Source organism: Ambystoma mexicanum, chromosome 4p (assembly GCF_040938575.1).
Source record: "Ambystoma mexicanum isolate Mex_15411 chromosome 4p, UKY_AmexF1_1, whole genome shotgun sequence".
Lineage (NCBI taxonomy): Eukaryota > Metazoa > Chordata > Amphibia > Caudata > Ambystomatidae > Ambystoma > Ambystoma mexicanum.
In genome coordinates this window covers 28,689,897-28,709,408 of record NC_090927.1, presented here as the reverse complement: position 1 = coordinate 28,709,408, position 19,512 = coordinate 28,689,897, and the positions used below count along the sequence as shown (strand labels likewise).

General features: G+C 54.4%; 1 protein-coding gene across 1 annotated transcript in view; it reads left to right on the top strand.

Annotated features, from left to right (window-relative positions):
* Positions 1–438: 438 nt before the first annotated feature.
* LOC138452926 (uncharacterized protein KIAA1958-like) overlaps positions 439–19,512 on the top strand; it is a 523,224-nt gene continuing 504,150 nt past the window's right edge. The window contains exon 1 of the mRNA XM_069605281.1: positions 439–549. The gene's annotated coding sequence lies outside the window, so the exon portion shown is untranslated. The remainder of the gene's footprint in view (positions 550–19,512) is intronic.

Genomic DNA, 19,512 nt, shown 5'->3' with positions numbered 1-19,512 from the left:
ATGCCGGCAGCAGTCTTCCTTCCTTTGCGGAGTAGCCCGCGTCTCCTGTCCTTCTTTCATGCCCATGCCGGCAGCAGTCTTCCTTCCTTTGCGGAGTAGTCCGCGTCTCCTGTCCTTCTTTCATGTTCATGCCGGCAGCAGTCTTCCTACCTTTGCGGAGTAGTCCGCGTCGCGTGTCCTTCTTTCATGCCCATGCCGGCAGCAGCCTTCCTTCCTTTGCGGAGCAGTCCGCGTCTCCTGTCCTTCTTTCATGTTCATGCCGGCAGCAGTCTTCCTACCTTTGCGGAGTAGTCCGCGTCGCGTGTCCTTCTTTCATGCCCATGCCGGCAGCAGTCTTCCTTCCTTTGCGGAGTAGTCCGCGTCGCGTGTCCTTCTTTCATGTTCATGCCGGGAGTAGTCCGCGTGGTCCCTCTTCTGTGCCGATGGCGTCGGCGGTCGGTCGTTGGCCTGCGCGGCTCTCGCTCTGTCTGCGCATGCTCGTGGGCCCGTGGCGGCTCTGCGCGCGCATGCTCAGTGCGGCTGGCGGTGGCTTATCCTGATGCAGGCTGGGTAAGTGACTTTGTTTGTATCCAGAGTGATAGAGCCGTAGATAATACCCCGAGAAAAGGAGTGGGAGTGGCTGCCGAGCAGCACGGTGCTGCAAGGAGGCGGGGGGGAGGAGGAGGGAACTCACAGTGCAAAGGGGCGGGGGAGGGGGCTCTACGCGTGGGGGGGCTGACAACTTGCACTACCAAGGGGGGGGTGCCTGCCCTGTATATGGGGCATTGCTTCAATTGGGGGCAGCACCCATCATACAAGAAAGGTTGGGGGCACATGGGGGCTACCTTCCCTGCAAGGGGGCGGGGGGGGTGTCACGCATACTACTCATTAGAACACTTGAAAAGAAGCGGGGTAGGGGGCAGATATTTTGGACTACAAATCCCATCATCCCTGACCAGCACAGTCAACAGCCAGAACTCACGGGAGGAGTAGTCTGAAACATCTGGAGAGGCACATGGGCAACCCCCGGCCTGGCAGGACGGTGCTGGGCACCTTGAGTGGACGGATCTCACGGGAGTAGTAGTCTGAAACATCTGGAGAAGCACCCGGGGCAGCCCCCTCACCTGGCAGGACGGTGCTGGGCACCTTGAGTGGATGGATCTCACGGGAGTAGTAGTCTGAAACATCTGGAGAGGCACACGGGGCAGCCCCCTGGCCTGGCAGGACAGTGCTGGGCACCTTGAGTGGATGGATCTCACGGGAGTAGTAGTCTGAAACATCTGGAGAGGCACATGGGCAACCCCCGGCCTGGCAGGACGGTGCTGGGCACCTTGAGTGGACGGATCTCACGGGAGTAGTAGTCTGAAACATCTGGAGAAGCACCCGGGGCAGCCCCCTCACCTGGCAGGACGGTGCTGGGCACCTTGAGTGGATGGATCTCACGGGAGTAGTAGTCTGAAACATCTGGAGAGGCACACGGGGCAGCCCCCTGGCCTGGCAGGACAGTGCTGGGCACCTTGAGTGGATGGATATTGGAGAGGCACACGGGGCAGCCCCCAGCCTGGCAGGACAGTGCTGGGCACCTTGAGTGGATGGATATTGGAGAGGCACACGGGGCAGCCCCCAGCCTGGCAGGACAGTGCTGGGCACCTTGAGTGGATGGATATTCGAGAGGCACACGGGGCAGCCCCCAGCCTGGCAGGACAGTGCTGGGCACCTTGAGTGGATGGATATTGGAGAGGCACACGGGGCAGCCCCCAGCCTGGCAGGACAGTGCTGGGCACCTTGAGTGGATGGATATTGGAGAGGCACATGGCAGCCCCCAGCCTGCCAGGACAGTGCTGGGCACCTTGAGTGGATGGATATTGGAGAGGCACACGGGGCAGCCCCCAGCCTGGCAGGACAGTGCTGGGCACCTTGAGTGGATGGATATTCGAGAGGCACACGGGGCAGCCCCCAGCCTGGCAGGACAGTGCTGGGCACCTTGAGTGGATGGATCTCACGGAAGTAGTAGTCTGAAACATCTGGAGAGGCACACGGGGCAGCCCCCAGCCTGGCAGGACAGTGCTGGGCACCTTGAGTGGATGGATATTGGAGAGGCACACGGGGCAGCCCCCAGCCTGGCAGGACAGTGCTGGGCACCTTGAGTGGATGGATATTGGAGAGGCACATGGCAGCCCCCAGCCTGCCAGGACAGTGCTGGGCACCTTGAGTGGATGGATATTGGAGAGGCACACGGGGCAGCCCCCAGCCTGGCAGGACAGTGCTGGGCACCTTGAGTGGATGGATATTCGAGAGGCACACGGGGCAGCCCCCAGCCTGGCAGGACAGTGCTGGGCACCTTGAGTGGATGGATCTCACGGAAGTAGTAGTCTGAAACATCTGGAGAGGCACACGGGGCAGCCCCCAGCCTGGCAGGACAGTGCTGGGCACCTTGAGTGGATGGATATTGGAGAGGCACACAGGGCTGCCCCCGGCCTGGCAGGACAGTGCTGGGCACCCTGCGTGGATGGATATTGGAGAGGCACACGGGGCAGCCCCCGGCCTGGCAGGACAGTGCTGGGCACCTTGAGTGGATGGATATTCGAGAGGCACACGGGGCAGCCCCCAGCCTGGCAGGACAGTGCTGGGCACCTGGAGTGGATGGATATTGGAGAGGCACACGGGGCAGCCCCCGGCCTGGCAGGACAGTGCTGGGCACCCTGAGTGGATGGATATTGGAGAGGCACACGGGGCAGCCCCCTGGCCTGGCAGGACAGTGCTGGGCACCCTGAGTGGATGGATATTGGAGAGGCACACGGGGCAGCCCCCAGCCTGGCAGGACAGTGCTGGGCACCTTGAGTGGATGGATATTGGAGAGGCACACGGGGCAGCCCCCAGCCTGGCAGGACAGTGCTGGGCACCTTGAGTGGATGGATATTGGAGAGGCACACGGGGCAGCCCCCAGCCTGGCAGGACAGTGCTGGGCACCTTGAGTGGATGGATCTCACGGAAGTAGTAGTCTGAAACATCTGGAGAAGCACACGGGGCAGCCCCCAGCCTGGCAGGACAGTGCTGGGCACCTTGAGTGGATGGATATTCGAGAGGCACACGGGGCAGCCCCCAGCCTGGCAGGACAGTGCTGGGCACCTTGAGTGGATGGATATTGGAGAGGCACACGGGTCAGCCCCCAGCCTGGCAGGACAGTGCTGGGCACCTTGAGTGGATGGATATTCGAGAGGCACACGGGGCAGCCCCCAGCCTGGCAGGACAGTGCTGGGCACCTTGAGTGGATGGATATTGGAGAGGCACACGGGGCAGCCCCCAGCCTGGCAGGACAGTGCTGGGCACCTTGAGTGGATGGATATTGGAGAGGCACACGGGGCAGCCCCCAGCCTGGCAGGAGAGTGCTGGGCACCTTGAGTGGATGAATATTGGAGAGGCACACGGGGCAGCCCCCAGCCTGGCAGGAGAGTGCTGGGCACCTTGAGTGGATGGATATTGGAGAGGCACACGGGGCAGCCCCCAGCCTGGCAGGACAGTGCTGGGCACCTTGAGTGGATGGATATTCGAGAGGCACACGGGGCAGCCCCCAGCCTGGCAGGACAGTGCTGGGCACCTTGAGTGGATGGATATTGGAGAGGCACACGGGGCAGCCCCCAGCCTGGCAGGACAGTGCTGGGCACCTTGAGTGGATGGATATTCGAGAGGCACACGGGGCAGCCCCCTGGCCTGGCAGGACAGTTCTGGGCACCTTGAGTGGATGGATATTGGAGAGGCACACGGGGCAGCCCCCAGCCTGGCAGGACAGTGCTGGGCACCTTGAGTGGATGGATCTCACGGAAGTAGTAGTCTGAAACATCTGGAGAGGCACACGGGGCAGCCCCCAGCCTGGCAGGACAGTGCTGGGCACCTTGAGTGGATGGATATTCGAGAGGCACACGGGGCAGCCCCCAGCCTGGCAGGACAGTGCTGGGCACCTTGAGTGGATGGATATTCGAGAGGCACACGGGGCAGCCCCCAGCCTGGCAGGACAGTGCTGGGCACCTTGAGTGGATGGATCTCACGGAAGTAGTAGTCTGAAACATCTGGAGAGGCACACGGGGCAGCCCCCAGCCTGGCAGGACAGTGCTGGGCACCTTGAGTGGATGGATATTGGAGAGGCACACGGGGCTGCCCCCGGCCTGGCAGGACAGTGCTGGGCACCTTGAGTGGATGGATATTGGAGAGGCACACGGGGCAGCCCCCGGCCTGGCAGGACAGTGCTGGGCACCCTGCGTGGATGGATATTGGAGAGGCACACGGGGCAGCCCCCTGCCTGGCAGGACAGTGCTGGGCACCTTGAGTGGATGGATATTCGAGAGGCACACGGGGCAGCCCCCAGCCTGGCAGGACAGTGCTGGGCACCTTGAGTGGATGGATATTGGAGAGGCACACGGGGCAGCCCCCAGCCTGGCAGGACAGTGCTGGGCACCTTGAGTGGATGGATATTCGAGAGGCACACGGGGCAGCCCCCAGCCTGGCAGGACAGTGCTGGGCACCTTGAGTGGATGGATATTCGAGAGGCACACGGGGCAGCCCCCAGCCTGGCAGGACAGTGCTGGGCACCTTGAGTGGATGGATCTCACGGAAGTAGTAGTCTGAAACATCTGGAGAGGCACACTGGGCAGCCCCCAGCCTGGCAGGACAGTGCTGGGCACCTTGAGTGGATGGATATTGGAGAGGCACACGGGGCTGCCCCCGGCCTGGCAGGACAGTGCTGGGCACCTTGAGTGGATGGATATTGGAGAGGCACACGGGGCAGCCCCCGGCCTGGCAGGACAGTGCTGGGCACCCTGCGTGGATGGATATTGGAGAGGCACACGGGGCAGCCCCCGGCCTGGCAGGACAGTGCTGGGCACCTTGAGTGGATGGATATTCGAGAGGCACACGGGGCAGCCCCCAGCCTGGCAGGACAGTGCTGGGCACCTTGAGTGGATGGATATTGGAGAGGCACACGGGGCAGCCCCCAGCCTGGCAGGACAGTGCTGGGCACCTTGAGTGGATGGATCTCACGGAAGTAGTAGTCTGAAACATCTGGAGAGGCACACGGGGCAGCCCCCTGGCCTGGCAGGACAGTGCTGGGCACCTTGAGTGGATGGATATTGGAGAGGCACATGGGCAGCCCCCAGCCTGGCAGGACAGTGCTGGGCACCTTAAGTGGATGGATCTTTACTCTGAAACATCTGGAGAGGCACACAGGGCAGCCCCCAGCCTGACAGGACAGTGCTGGGCACCTTGAGTGGATGGATATTGGAGAGGCACATGGCAGCCCCCAGCCTGGCAGGACAGTGCTGGGCACCTTGAGTGGATGGATATTGGAGAGGCACACGGGGCAGCCCCCGGCCTGGCAGGACAGTGCTGGGCACCTGGAGTGGATGGATATTGGAGAGGCACACGGGGCAGCCCCCGGCCTGGCAGGACAGTGCTGGGCACCCTGAGTGGATGGATATTGGAGAGGCACACGGGGCAGCCCCCTGGCCTGGCAGGACAGTGCTGGGCACCCTGAGTGGATGGATATTGGAGAGGCACACGGGGCAGCCCCCTGGCCTGGCAGGACAGTGCTGAGCACCCTGAAGTGGATGGATATTGGAGAGGCACACGGGGCAGCCCCCTGGCCTGGCAGGACAGTGCTGGGCACCTTGAGTGGATGGATATTGGAGAGGCACACGGGGCAGCCCCCGGCCTGGCAGGCCAGTGCTGGGCCCCTTGAGTGGATGGATCTCACGGGAGTAGTAGTCTGAAACATCTAAAGAGGCACATGGGCAGCCCCCCGCCTGGCAGGACAGTGCTGGGCACCTTGAGTGGATGCATCTCTAGTCTGAAACATCTGGAGAGGCACACGGGGCAGCCCCCAGCCTGGCAGGACAGTGCTGGGCACCTTGAGTGGATGGATCGCACGGGAGTAGTAGCCTGAAACATCTGGAGAGGCACACTGGGCAGCCCCCAGCCTGGCAGGACAGTGCTGGGCACCTGGAGTGGATGGATCTTACGGGAGTAGTAGTCCCAAACATCTGGAGAGGCACACAGGGCAGCCCCCTGGCCTGCCGGACGGTGCTGGACACCAGGTACGTGGGGCAGCCCCCCGGCCCGGCAGGACAGTGCTGGGCACCCTGAGTGGATGGATATTGGAGAGGCAAATGGGGCAGCCCCCGGCCTGGCAGGACAGTGCTGGGCACCTTGAGTAGATGGATCTCATGGGAGTAGTAGTCTGAAACATCTGGAGAGGCACACAGGCAGCCCCCGGCCTGGCAGGACAGTGCTGGGCAACTTGAGTGGATGGATCTCACCGGAGTAGTCTGAAACATCTGGAGAGGCACACGGGGCAGCCCCCTGGCCTGGCAGGACAGTGCTGTGCCCCCTGAGTGGTCTGGAGAGGCACATGGGGCAGCCCCCGGCCTGGCAGGACAGTGCTGTGCACCTTGAGTGGATGGATCTCGTGGGAGTAGTAGTCTGAAACATCTGGAGAGGCACACGGGGCAGCCCTCAGCCTGGCAGGACAGTGCTGGGCACCTTGAGTGGATGGATATTGGAGAGGCACACGGGGCAGCCCCCGGCCTGGCAGGACAGTGCTGGGCACCTTGAGTGGATGGATATTGGAGAGGCACACGGGGCAGCCCCCGGCCTGGGAGGACAGTGCTGGCCACCTTGAGTGGATGGATCTCACGGAAGTAGTAGTCTGAAACATCTGGAGAGGCACACGGGGCAGCCCCCTGGGCTGGCAGGACGGTGCTGGGCACCTTGAGTGGATGGATCGTACGGGAGTAGTAGCCTGAAACATCTGGAGAGGCACACGGGGCAGCCCCCAGCCTGGCAGGACAGTGCTGGGCACCTGGAGTGGATGGATATTGGAGAGGCACACGGGGCAGCCCCCAGCCTGGCAGGACAGTGCTGGGCACCTGGAGTGGATGGATATTGGAGAGACACACGGGGCAGCCCCCAGCCTGGCAGGACAGTGCTGGGCACCTTGAGTGGATGGATATTGGAGAGGCACACGGGGCACCTTGAGTGGATGGATCTCACGGTAGTAGTAGTCTGAAACATCTGGAGAGGCACAGGGGGCAGCCCCCTGGCCTGGCAGGACAGTGCTGGGCACCTTAAGTGGATGGATCTCACGGGATTAGTAGTCTGAAACATCTGGAGAGGCACACGGGGCAGCCCCAGCCTGGCAGGACAGTGCTGGGCACCTCAAGTGGATGGATATTGGAGAGGCACACGGGGCAGCCTCCTGGCCTGGCAGGACGGTGCTGGGCGCCTTGAGTGGATGGATCTCACGGGAGTAGTAGTCCCAAACATCTGGAGAGGCACACAGGGCAGCCCCCTGGCCTGCCGGACGGTGCTGGACACCAGGTACGTGGGGCAGTCCCCCGGCCCGGCAGGACAGTGCTGGGCACCCTGAGTGGATGGATATTGGAGAGGCAAATGGGGCAGCCCCCGGCCTGGCAGGACAGTGCTGGGCACCTTGAGTAGATGGATCTCATGGGAGTAGTAGTCTGAAACATCTGGAGAGGCACACAGGGCAGCCCCCGGCCTGGCAGGACAGTGCTGTGCCCCCTGAGTGGTCTGGAGAGGCACATGGGGCAGCCCCCGGCCTGGCAGGACAGTGCTGTGCACCTTGAGTGGATGGATCTCGTGGGAGTAGTAGTCTGAAACATCTGGAGAGGCACACGGGGCAGCCCCCAGCCTGGCAGGACAGTGCTGGGCACCTTGATTGGATGGATCTCGTGGGAGTAGTAGTCTGAAACATCTGGAGAGGCACACGGGGCAGCCCCCAGCCTGGCAGGACAGTGCTGGGCACCTTGAGTGGATGGATCTCACGGGAGTAGTAGTCTGAAACATCTGGAGAGGCACACGGGGCAGCCCCCGGCCTGGCAGGACAGTGCTGGGCACCCTGAGTGGATGGATATTGGAGAGGCACGTGGTGCAGCCCCCTGGCCTGGCAGGACAGTGCTGGGAACCCTGAGTGGACGCTTGCACCCGGCCCTTGGGATTGCCAGAGTAACATGCTTTCTCTTCTCAACCAGGAAAGTAAGGGCAGGTTCCTCCCAATTTAGCAACTCCTGATCACGATTGTTTCTGAGTCCTTGCAGAAGATGCCCTGCTGGCTTTCCCGTTCAGTGTATGTCCGTTTTAATGACTCCGATTTTCTATTGTTAGGTCGGAGAATAACTACCAGATTGCAATGCTGTTTCAAAGTATAATTCATACGGACTTCACAAATAAGGGCGGGGGGGCAGGGGGTGTGTGATGAGCAGGCACCACAGAAACCGAAGCTTTCTCTGGGAGTTCTTCTGCTGGACTTAATGCTCCTGTAGCCTCTGTCCCAGTGAGTGCAGATCTTAGTGCCTTTTAGGGAACTTTCGATGGTATTTCATTTTCTATGGTCAGTGGCTTTAGGCTGCTGTGGGAGCTTTCTGTCATATTTCTTTATCGATTTCTGTGGCTTTAGGCTGCTGTGAGGTTTTATCTACTATTTCTGTGGTCAGTGGTTTTGGGCTGATGTGGGGCATCCGGTGGTATTTTATTTTCTACGTCTGTAGTAGAGGGTTCGCTTGGTAACTGAACATGGCTGTCCCGTAATTTTAGGGTGACCACTCCTGTGCTGGCTCTCTGTTGTGGTTCTACCTCCATGTCTGTGGGACCTTTCCGCGGTGGCTCCTTCATTTTTCGAGCCTGACTACTCCATAGGAACTGGTCCTGGTGGGTCCCCCTAATTATTTGGCTAACTGCCCCTGCAGGAAGTTGTGGTCCTCTTTAGCTTGGCCGAAGGCTCCCCCGATGGGTTCTGGAGACTGTTTGCGCTGTCCATGCTGTTTGTCCTACTTCTGAAGCTGACTCCTCCCTTGGGTGCTGGATCTGGTTGATCTATTTCTGAGACTAACAGCGCCTATGGCAACTGGCCTTGGTGACTCTCCTATTTCTTTGGCCAAAGACCCCTGTGGGGGGTGGTGGTTCTCTTTTCTTTGGCTGAAGGCTCCGGTGGGTGCTATACAGAGTGGTTCTCTTTTCTTTGGCTGAAGGCTCCTGTGGGTGCTTTCCATGGTGGTTTTATATGTGGGGCTCGGACCCCTGTGGGTGCTATCGTAGTGATCCCCTATTTCTTTGGCTGAAGATCCCTTTGGGTGCTGGTGGTTCTCATTTCTTTGGCCGAAGACTCCTGTGGGTGCTGCACTTGGTGGTTCTCCTATATCTTTGGCTGAAGGCCCCTTTGGTGGCTGATGGTTCTCTTTTCTTTGGCCGAAGGCTCCTGTGGGTGCTGCACTTGGTGGTTCTCCTATTTCTTTGGCTGAAGGCCTCCAAGGTTGTTTTCCAAGGTGGCTTTATTTCCCTGGCTAGGACTCATGTGGGTGCTCTCTCTGGTGGTTTCCCTGTTTTTGTGGGTGACTCCTCCCTTGCGAGTGGGAACGACTGTTTCTGTTTCTGTGACTAACAGTGCCTATGGGTACTGGTCCTGGTGGTCCCCATATTTCTTGGGCTGACGTTCACTGTGAGGACTGGCAGTTCTCTTTTTTTTGGCTGTAGGTTCCTGTGGGTGCTGTCCTTTGTTGTTTTATTTCTGTGGCTCGGACGCCCGTGGGTGCTGTCCGTGGTAAATCCCCAGTTTCTTTATCTGAAGTCCACTGTGGGGGCGTGCAGTTCTTTCGCTGAAGGCTCCGGGGGGTGCTGTTTGTGGTGGTTATTTCTGTGGCTGATCATTCCTGTGGGTGCTGTCCAGGATGTTATTTTGTGGGTGACTCCTCCCTTGCGAGTGAGAACTGCTGGTTTTGTTTCTATGGCTGACAGCGCCTATGGGTACTGGTCCTGGTGCCCTCCCCCATTTCTTTCACTGAACTCCCCTGTGGGGGCGTGTAGTACTCTTTTCTTTGGCTGAGGGCTCCTGACAGTGCTGTCTGTGGTTTTTATTTCTGTGGTTCGGACGCCTGTGGGTGCTGTCTGTGGTGAATCCCCTGTTTCTCTGGCTGAAGTCTCCTGTCGGGGCTGGCGGTTCTCTTTTCTTTGGCTAAAGCTTCTGAGGGTGCTGTCCATGGTGGTTCTCATTTCTTTGGCTAGAACTTCTGAGGTTGCTGTCCATGGTGGTCTCATTTATTTGGCTAAAGCTTCTGAGGGTGCTGTCCATAGTGCTTCTAATTTCTTTGGCTAAGGCTTCTGAGGAGGCTGTCCATGGTGGTTCTCATTTCTTTGGCTAAAGCATCTGGGGGTGCTGTCCATGGTGGTTCTCATTTCTTTGGCTAGAACTTCTGAGGTTGCTGTCCATGGTGGTCTCATTTATTTGGGTAAAGCTTCTGAGGGAGCTGTCCGTGGTGGTTCTCATTTCTTTGGCTAGAGCATCTGGGGGTGCTGTCCATGGTGGTTCTCATTTCTTTGGCTAATGCTTCTGAGGTTGTTGTCCCTGGTGTTTCTCATTTCTTTGGCTAACGCTTCTGAGGGTGCTCTCCATGGTGGTTCTCATTTCTTTGCTAAAGCTTCTGAGGGTGCTGTCCCTGGTGGTTCTCATTTCTTTGGCTGAAAGCTTCTGAGGTTGCTGTCCATGGTGGTTCTCATTTATTTGGCTAAAGCTTCTGAGGGTGCTGTCCATGGTGGTTCTCATTTCTTTGGCTAGAACTTCTGAGGTTGCTGTCCATGGTGGTCTCATTTATTTGGCTAAAGCTTCTGAGGGAGCTGTCCGTGGTGGTTCTCATTTCTTTGGCTAATGCTTCTGAGGTTGTTGTCCCTGGTGTTTCTCATTTCTTTGGCTAACGCTTCTGAGGTTGCTCTCCATGGTGGTTCTCATTTCTTTGGCTGAAAGCTTCTGAGGTTGCTGTCCATGGTGGTTCTCATTTATTTGGCTAAAGCTTCTGAGGGTGCTGTCCATGGTGGTTCTCATTTCTTTGGCTAGAACTTCTGAGGGTGCTGTCCATGGTGGTTCTCATTTCTTTGGCTAGAACTTCTGAGGTTGCTGTCCATGGTGGTCTCATTTATTTGGCTAAAGCTTCTGAGGGAGCTGTCCGTGGTGGTTCTCATTTCTTTGGCTAATGCTTCTGAGGTTGTTGTCCCTGGTGTTTCTCATTTCTTTGGCTAACGCTTCTGAGGGTGCTCTCCATGGTGGTTCTCATTTCTTTGCTAAAGCTTCTGAGGGTGCTGTCCATGGTGGTTCTCATTTATTTGGCTATAGCTTCTGAGGGTGCTGTCCATGGTGGTTCTCATTTCTTTGGCTAGAACTTCTGAGGTTGCTGTCCATGGTGGTCTCATTTATTTGGCTAAAGCTTCTGAGGGAGCTGTCCGTGGTGGTTCTCATTTCTTTGGCTAAGGCTTCTGAGGGAGCTGTCCGTGGTGGTTCTCATTTCTTTGGCTAATGCTTCTGAGGTTGTTGTCCCTGGTGGTTCTCTTTTCTTTGGCTGAAAGCTTCTGAGGGTGCTGTCCCTGGTGGTTCTCATTTCTTTGCTAAAGCTTCTGAGGGTGCTGTCCATGGTGGTTCTCATTTCTTTGGCTGAAGGCTTCTGAGGGTGCTGTCCATGGTGGTTCTCATTTCTTTGGCTGAAGGCTTCTGAGGGTGCTGTCCATGGTGGTTCTCATTTCTTTGGCTGACGGCTTCTGATGAGGCTGTCCATGGTGGTTCTCATTTCTTTGGCTAAGGCTTCTGAGGGAGATGTCCATGGTGGTTCTCATTTCTTTGGCTGAAGCTTCTGAGGTTGCTATCCATGGTGGTCTCTTGTCTTTGGCTGAAGGCTTCTGACGGTGTCCATGGTGGTTCTCATTTCTTTGGCTGAAGGCTTCTGAGGTTGCTGCCCATGGTGGTTCCCATTTCTTTAGCTAAAGCTTCTGAAGGTGCTGTCCATGGTGGTTCTCATTTCTTTGGCTAAAGCATCTGGGGGTGCTGTCCATGGTGGTTCTCATTTCTTTGGCTAGAACTTCTGAGGTTGCTGTCCATGGTGGTCTCATTTATTTGGCTAAAGCTTCTGAGGGAGCTGTCCGTGGTGGTTCTCATTTCTTTGCTAAAGCTTCTGAAGGTGCTGTCCGTGGTGTTTCTCATTTCTTTGGCTAACGCTTCTGAGGGTGCTGTCCCTGGTGGTTCTCATTTCTTTGGCTGAAAGCTTCTGAGGGTGCTGTCCATGGTGGTTCTCATTTCTTTGCTAAAGCTTCTGAGGGTGCTGTCCCTGGTGGTTCTCATTTCTTTGGCTAAGGCTTCTGAGGGTGCTGTCCCTGGTGGTTCTTATTTCTTTGGCTGAAGGCTTCTGAGGTTGCTGTCCCTGGTGGTTCTTATTTCTTTGGCTAAGGCTTCTGAGGGAGCTGTCCATGGTGGTTCTCATTTCTTTGGCTGAAGCTTCTGAGGTTGCTATCCATGGTGGTCTCATTTCTTTGGCTGAAGACTTCTGATGGGTGCTGTCCATGGTGGTTCTCATTTCTTTGGCTGAAGCTTCTGAGGTTGCTATCCATGGTGGTCTCATTTCTTTGGCTGAAGACTTCTGATGGGTGCTGTCCATGGTGGTTCTCATTTCTTTGGCTAAAGCTTCTGAGGGTGCTGTCCATGGTGGTCTCTTGTCTTTGGCTGAAGGCTTCTGAGGGTGTCCATGGTGGTTCTCATTTCTTTGGCTGAAGGCTTCTTAGGTTACTGTCCATAGTGGTTCTCATTTCTTTGGCTGAAGGCTTCTGAGGGTGCTGACCATGGTGGTGCTCATTTCTTTGGCTGACGGCTTCTGAGGAGGCTGTCCATGGTGGTTCTCATTTCTTTGGCTAAGGCTTCTGAGGGAGCTATCCATATTGGTTCTCATTTCTTTGGCTAAAGCTTCTGAGGTTGCTGTCCATGGTGGTCTCATTTCTTTGGCCGTAGGCTTCTGAGGGTGCTGTCCATGGTGGTTCTAATTTCTTTGGCTGAAAACGTCTGAGGGTGCTGTCCGTGGTGGTTTATTTCCATGGCTAGGAGTCATGCTCTGGTGGTTCCCTTTTTTTGTGGCTGACTCCTCCCTTGGGAGCTGGATTTGGTGGCTCTATTTCTGTGGCTGACTCCTCACTTGGAAGCTGGAGTTGGTGGTTCTATTTCTGTGGCTGACTCCTCCATTGGAAGCTGGAATGACTCCTCCCTTTGAAGCTGGAATTGGTGGTTCTATTTATATGGCTGACAGCACCTATAGGTACTAGTCCTCCTGTTGCCCCCATTTCTTTGACTGGGCCCCTTGTTGCCGCTGGTGGTCCTCTTTTCTTTGCTTGAAGACTCCTCTGGGAGCTGTCCCTGGTGGTTTTCCTAGCTCTGAGACTCATGGCTCCTACAGAGCCTGTCTATTGGGGTTCCTCTATTTCTGTGTCTGACCCCTCCTGTGATCTTGTCAAGACTTGATTGTCGTGAAGATTAGAGAAACCTCTGTCCACAAGTACCACAAAGAGAGAAAGTAACACCACTTTCTTTGCGATCTTTGAGGCCACAGGTGGGAGATGCTTGAAGACCGGAACCGCGGAACACTGGAACCCCAAGGCCGCTGTAAAGCAAAATGCCGATTAGTATCAAACGATCACAGTCATAAATACAGTGTACGTAAAGGACTATGAGCGGCTTACCTAGCAATGGCAGTGATGTTGTTGCTAACCATACAGGGCTTAAGGATGGTTTCGTGGAGGGGCACGTGAGCAGCACAGATGGAAGTAGGGTGAGTTGAAATGACTCACGGCGGTGTGTAGTGAACACCGACTGGCCCACCTGTAGCTGAGGCTGGAGAAAACAAGGAGATCCGTGAATACAATCCTGAAGTTTGCCAGAGGAAAACCAAGAGCGGGTGCAGGATGCCAAGACAAAAGGGAAATCCAAAAGAAGTCCAAGTTGCAGTTCCGAGGTCCAGTAGTCTGTGAAATCAGAGCACAACGTCACAACAGAAGGGTATATCCAAACAAAGTCCGTGTAAGAGTTCCGAAGTTGTAAGGTCCGTGAAGCAAGAACAAACAGTGATCGCCGTACAGACTTCCACGGAAACAGCTGTGAAGCAAAGGGTAGCGGACAAATCACTGCTTAAGTACTGATCGCTTCCGCGTCACATGACACACAGCCGTATTGCATAACCGGGAACCAAATGTCACGTGACACGGACGCGATCGTCCACGGATGCCTTCCCCAATGTGCCATGGCAACCGCCAATGAAAGAAGGGGTATCTCGATCGGGGCTGAACACGGTGCATGCCGCACCCCGAATAGGTGGCACGGCCCGGAGGGAAATGGGGAATCTGCCGCTCACGTGACCCCCGCCCTACGCGAGTAGCAGAGGAGGGAGGTGCAGGGTACCGCAGCGGTATGGGGCACCTAGATGTTGTAGGAACATGTGTGGGAGTGTGGTGTGTGACAGATCTGTGCATGCTAGTTCCTGTAATTGTGTGGCTGAAGGCTACTGTGGGAACTGTCCATGGTGGTCCTTATTACCATGACTGAGGTCACCTGTGCAAGCTGTCTGTGGGCATTCTTCTATTTGTGTAGCAGATGGCGTGTAAAGGCGTGTCCCATCATGCCATTATTTCTGTAGCCACTTTCATGTGACGGCTTTTAAGGGGGTCTGTAATTCCGACGACAGACTGCACGCGGTTTTCACCCTGCGTCTTTGAGGATTCCTGTGGGGGCTGTCACAGTGGTCATTGTTTACCCTAGCGCGCTGGTCCTTGGTGGCCATTGTTTCTGTGATGACGACTCGGGTGGTTGATATGCCTGCCTGACCCTCATGACTGTAGACATTGGTGGGATCCTATTCATGGAGTAGTCACTTCTATGTCTCTATGTTAATGTCGATGTCGCTTAAGAAATGAGCCCTCCTACCCAGCATTCAAGCAACTGTTCTAACACTTTAATCATGAACTGTCTCTACCTTGCCCATACTACTTCTTACTAACTCAATGATCTGTAAAGGTTTTACTCTTTTCCTACCATGTACACAACCTGTGATACCTGTGGGTCTGGGCGTTACACAAATGTTAAAATAAAAATATGTTCTTGTGGGAATTGTCCATGGCATCCTAATCTTTGTGGCTGAGAGCTTCCAGTGACGCGGTTTAAATGAGAGTTGCCCACCCTGTCCTCATTGGCATTGAAACAAGAGGTGGTGACTGGAAGCTTTAGAATTAATCTTAACCTCTGGCATTGTTCTGGGCAACCCTCCAGACCATCTTTTTCCGCCTACCAAGCCGTCACAAACATTTGATGAATTGGTGGTAAAACCAGCTGTTGGTCGTACCCGGGCTTTACCCAGTGAGCAGGAGATGTCTCTTGGCACAGCGATTTTTCCGACAGTGTATCACTAATCAAACCTTCCACATGAGATGCATAATACTATAAAAGTTAATCTCTTTTATATGCCATATTATGTGTTGAATACTTTGAAGACACCTATTTTTTGTTGTGGAGAGTTTTCACCTGTTTTTAGGGATTAAAAGTCGTTTTCGCGCTGCTTATCTGTTGGCCTTATTTTTACCGATTAAACACTCATTTCTATTTGTCTGAAGGACGAATTGTTGTCAATTATAAATGGCTTATGCACATACGGCCAGCATTCCTAAACCCAACATATCAAGCAGGAACTACCAGCCACCCCTGAAAGAACTTCTTTTTAATCAGGAGGCATAATGTGGGTATCAGCAGTGGAATTATGTACACTTATTAATCACCAAGAATTTCATTACGTGCAAATCCTGCGCAATTTAAAGACTTATGATGCAATATTTCTTTGATGCTAGGTTTTGAAAACAATGCCACTTTGTACTGGAGAGTTCTTCAATTGCTGCTTTGCAAATATTTTTAAACGCACATGGTCTCTTAAACGTATTTGTATGGAACCATTTGACTTGGAACAGGGGTGGATGCAAAAGGAGCTCTTGATGTTTAGCTAACAAGACCCTTCTAAGCTACAAGTCGAAGCTGAATAAGTGCCATCAGTTTTGATCCTGAGTTCCTGCAGGGGGTGTCTAATGGGTTTCTAGTTTCCATGTCCTTGGGCACCTTTGCGAGTTGTAAAGGTGTAGAAGTAAGGCTCTGACACAGTGGTGTTATGTATTTGTATATACACTTTTATTAAATAAGAAAGTGGAGGGAAAAGGCCTCTCTTTACCGTAATGGTAAGAGGGGATTCCCTGCCTCAAAGAAACCGAGTGAAATCGTCAGGAAGTCTGAAATTAAAGTCTGTCACTGTTGTGTCCAAAAGCCTACAACTTAGCCTAACACTAATAACACAAGATAACTGTGCAGGGACGGTCTCCTCAAAGTAACTTGTGTTTGTTATCTACTCAACCAACAGAAATGTTCCCAGTTCCTCTGGTAATACCTAATGCTGCAAAACAATGTTTCAAAGGCAAAGTTCCAATCCTAGGGTTGGGCTCCTTTCCCCTAGACCTGTCTCCACAGTTCCTTTATCCTACCAGCTTGGCACACTCCGCTACCAAGCATAGGATTCCTTTTGTTTATGATATGATAGTTTATTTATATAGCGCTTATACACAATGTGTTTTAAGGCGCTTCAAGGCAAGGGAGGGAACAAGGGAAAATCCAATGACATTCTTACAAGCCATGAACAGTAAGGATGTGAAATTAACTATAGTACACGACCTGACCACATTTCAGATAGTGCAAGAGCTAAGAAATGGATAAGGAAGAGTGCAAGAGCTAAGACATAGATAAGGAAGGGAGGGGGAGAGTGTGAAGGAAATGGAAACAGGCAGGCGACTACAGTATTAGGCCTGACAACATTTCTGGTAGGGCCAGAGGAAAACAAAAGGTGAGGGAGAGGGGTGCAGAAAGGGAGGTGAGGAAGAAAACAAGCGACCATCATACTAGGCCTGACAACATTTCAGATAGTGCTGGAGGGGGGGCATGTAAGGGGAGGGAGAGGCGACAGACGAGGTTGCTATCATACTAGGTCCAGGGACAATTGTGATAGAGTAAGTGCATAGAAGAAACTAAGGGGAGGAGATAGGGACAAGAGAACAGAGAGTATGCAGTCAAAAAGAGTGGAGAAGCAAGAGGGGGGTGCAAATACAATTGCTGACGTCAGAAGACACAGGAATTCCCTCTTGCGCGTTATACTTTTCAGAAACGCAGGGAGCTTCCCCTGCACTCTGTAAGCATTCCTTCCACCCTGGACCCGTTTGGCTTCTTCTCATTCCTGCCTCAGAGTCCTGGTTAACGAACTTCCATCTATTTACGTGCCACTTGCACTCATGGTTCCTCCAGAGGGCTTGACTCTCTTGTGAGGTCCCTTGGAAAGGGGTCTCCTGGCTCCCCCCAGTCATCAGCACTTCGCCAGTCTTCAAAGGTTCCCCCTCCCTCTGACAGAACCTCCTGTCCACAGCTGCTTCTTTTGCAGCAAAACTTCCCTGCTCCCCTAGGGAGGGATTTTCTCACACTTTCCGAGTCTGTCTTCCCTTTCATACTGGCTCTGGCCAATAGGACTGGGGAAAATACTAGACCACGCAACTTTGTCATTGTCACTTATATAGTGCCCTTTCCCCATTTGTATGGCCTCAATGCGCTTTGGTCCCAGAGGGCGTTCCAACCACAAAGTCCATTTACGGGAGATTCTAAGAGTTAGGTTTAAGATGCGTGCATGCATTCTGCCAGGTGAGGACTTAGGAGGTTTGGCTGGGCCCCAGTAAGCCGCCCTGAGTTCATGCACGTGGGTGGGTGCTGTTGGTGGATTAGGATAAGGGTGCTAATGCAGGAGATTCGATGTGTGCCCAGCTAGATCAAATGTATTCCGTTGGTTGTCCTGTATACTAATGGCAGAGGTGTTGAGGTACGTCAGGGGTTTCGGATTTGCATAGCCATAGCTGCATTTTCCAGTGTATGGATGGGGAGCCGTGCCTGCGGCATGCGTCCACAGACCTAGTCTCGGACGGTTAAGAGGTAGATCGGTTGTTCAAGTGCATCTTTGGTGGTGGTAGCATACTACCTTTTTATTGTATTTGTTATTTGTACAGTGCCACTTCCCCATTTGTGTGGCCTCAATGCACTTTGTGGTTGGAACGCCCTTGGGGACCGAAGTGCATGTATGGGAGATTCTAAGAGTTAACTTTAAGATACACGTGTGCGTTCTGCCAGGTTAGGGTTTAGGAGGGCTGGCTAGGCTCCAGTAAGCAGCCCAGAGGTTAGGCATGGTTTCTATAGGTATTCCTCATGCCTCCACACTTCTCCCTCGTCATAGGACTGATTTTAGGACTCCCTTGTGAGTCATTGAGATTTCTCCTCGTCACAGTCCTGGCAAATGGATCTTCACTTGGGGCACCCCTATTCTTCCTCATCCCAGTACTTTCCCGGGGAATAGTAGGGTGACTACAAGTTCTGAGTTTATTAGGGAAATATTTGTCCTTAGGTTGGGGGAAGGGGGCTCTAGGGTCAGGCACCATACTTTTAGGGGATTGCCATCTCTAATATCATAAGGGATTTCCTCTCCCATGTGATCTTCCCCCTGTGTACCACCCCCAGGGGGACCGTCGGACCGTGGCCGTACTGCACTGGACATATATGGGACCGGTCTCCCCAAGGGGGGAAGGGACGACATCCATAGATTTTTCAGAGTCCTTGGGTAACTCATTTTTGCCAACCTGCTAGTATGATACTTGGGGTCTCATCTGGGAGCTCCAACTGCTGCAAGGGGCTGCAAGGGGCGGGCTTGCTTAGCTCTGATCATGGAGAAGGTGCTCGTGGAGGAGATTGCCATTATTGTGGCCTTTTCAGCCTAACTTCTGTTGCTAACAGTTTGGTGGATGGGGAAGGAAGACTGGGAGACGTAGGCCCAATGCTGTAGGTTTTAACAATGTACTCTTTGTGATTTGGGGGCTGATACATGGCGCCAGGATGGCTGCACGGCAGAGCACATGGCATGCAACTGTTACTATGCCCTATTCTAGGCTAATATGCCGTTCCTCCATTCGAGGCTGACACATGGGCCTAGGAGGCAGAGTGGAATGCATTTATGAGAAGTGCTAAACATATGTTTTGTGACAGGGAGGGGCGTGCTACCTGATGGCGGTGCATTGAGCTGAAGGGGCCTGTGCGCTCATGTTATCAAGGTGGTGTGGTTCGTGGCCGAGCTGGGCGTCCTGAGGAAGCGGCGCCAGGTTTTCCTTTTTTCCATGTGGGAAGGAAAGCTGATTTGAGAGGGAGATGTCTGAATGTCTGCTCCTTAGTGTATCAAACTTGGACTTTCTTGTCTCTTTGTCCCCCTACTCTCCGTCTTCTCGTGTGCTTCCCTCGCATTGCCTGTCTCTAGGAGCAACTCTCTCTGTGCCTGAAAGCTCCCCCTCGCTGTTAGCCCCCATGTGGGGGTATTATGATGGAACGAGAAAGGGTTTAATTTGCCCTCCAAGCATGAGCTGTCGAGACGATTGGCGACGCGCAACGTGTACATAGATCTGCTGCAGGAGAGAATAAAGGTTACATGTTGAATGAAAGGTTTAGTCTGGGTATTTCATGTTGCTTCGGCTCGCAGTAGAGAGTAAGTAACTCGGGAGAGCAGGTGGTGAAGTCTAGACTGATGAGGACGGTAGGATGGCACTTTGCTCCTCACTCTGAGGCCT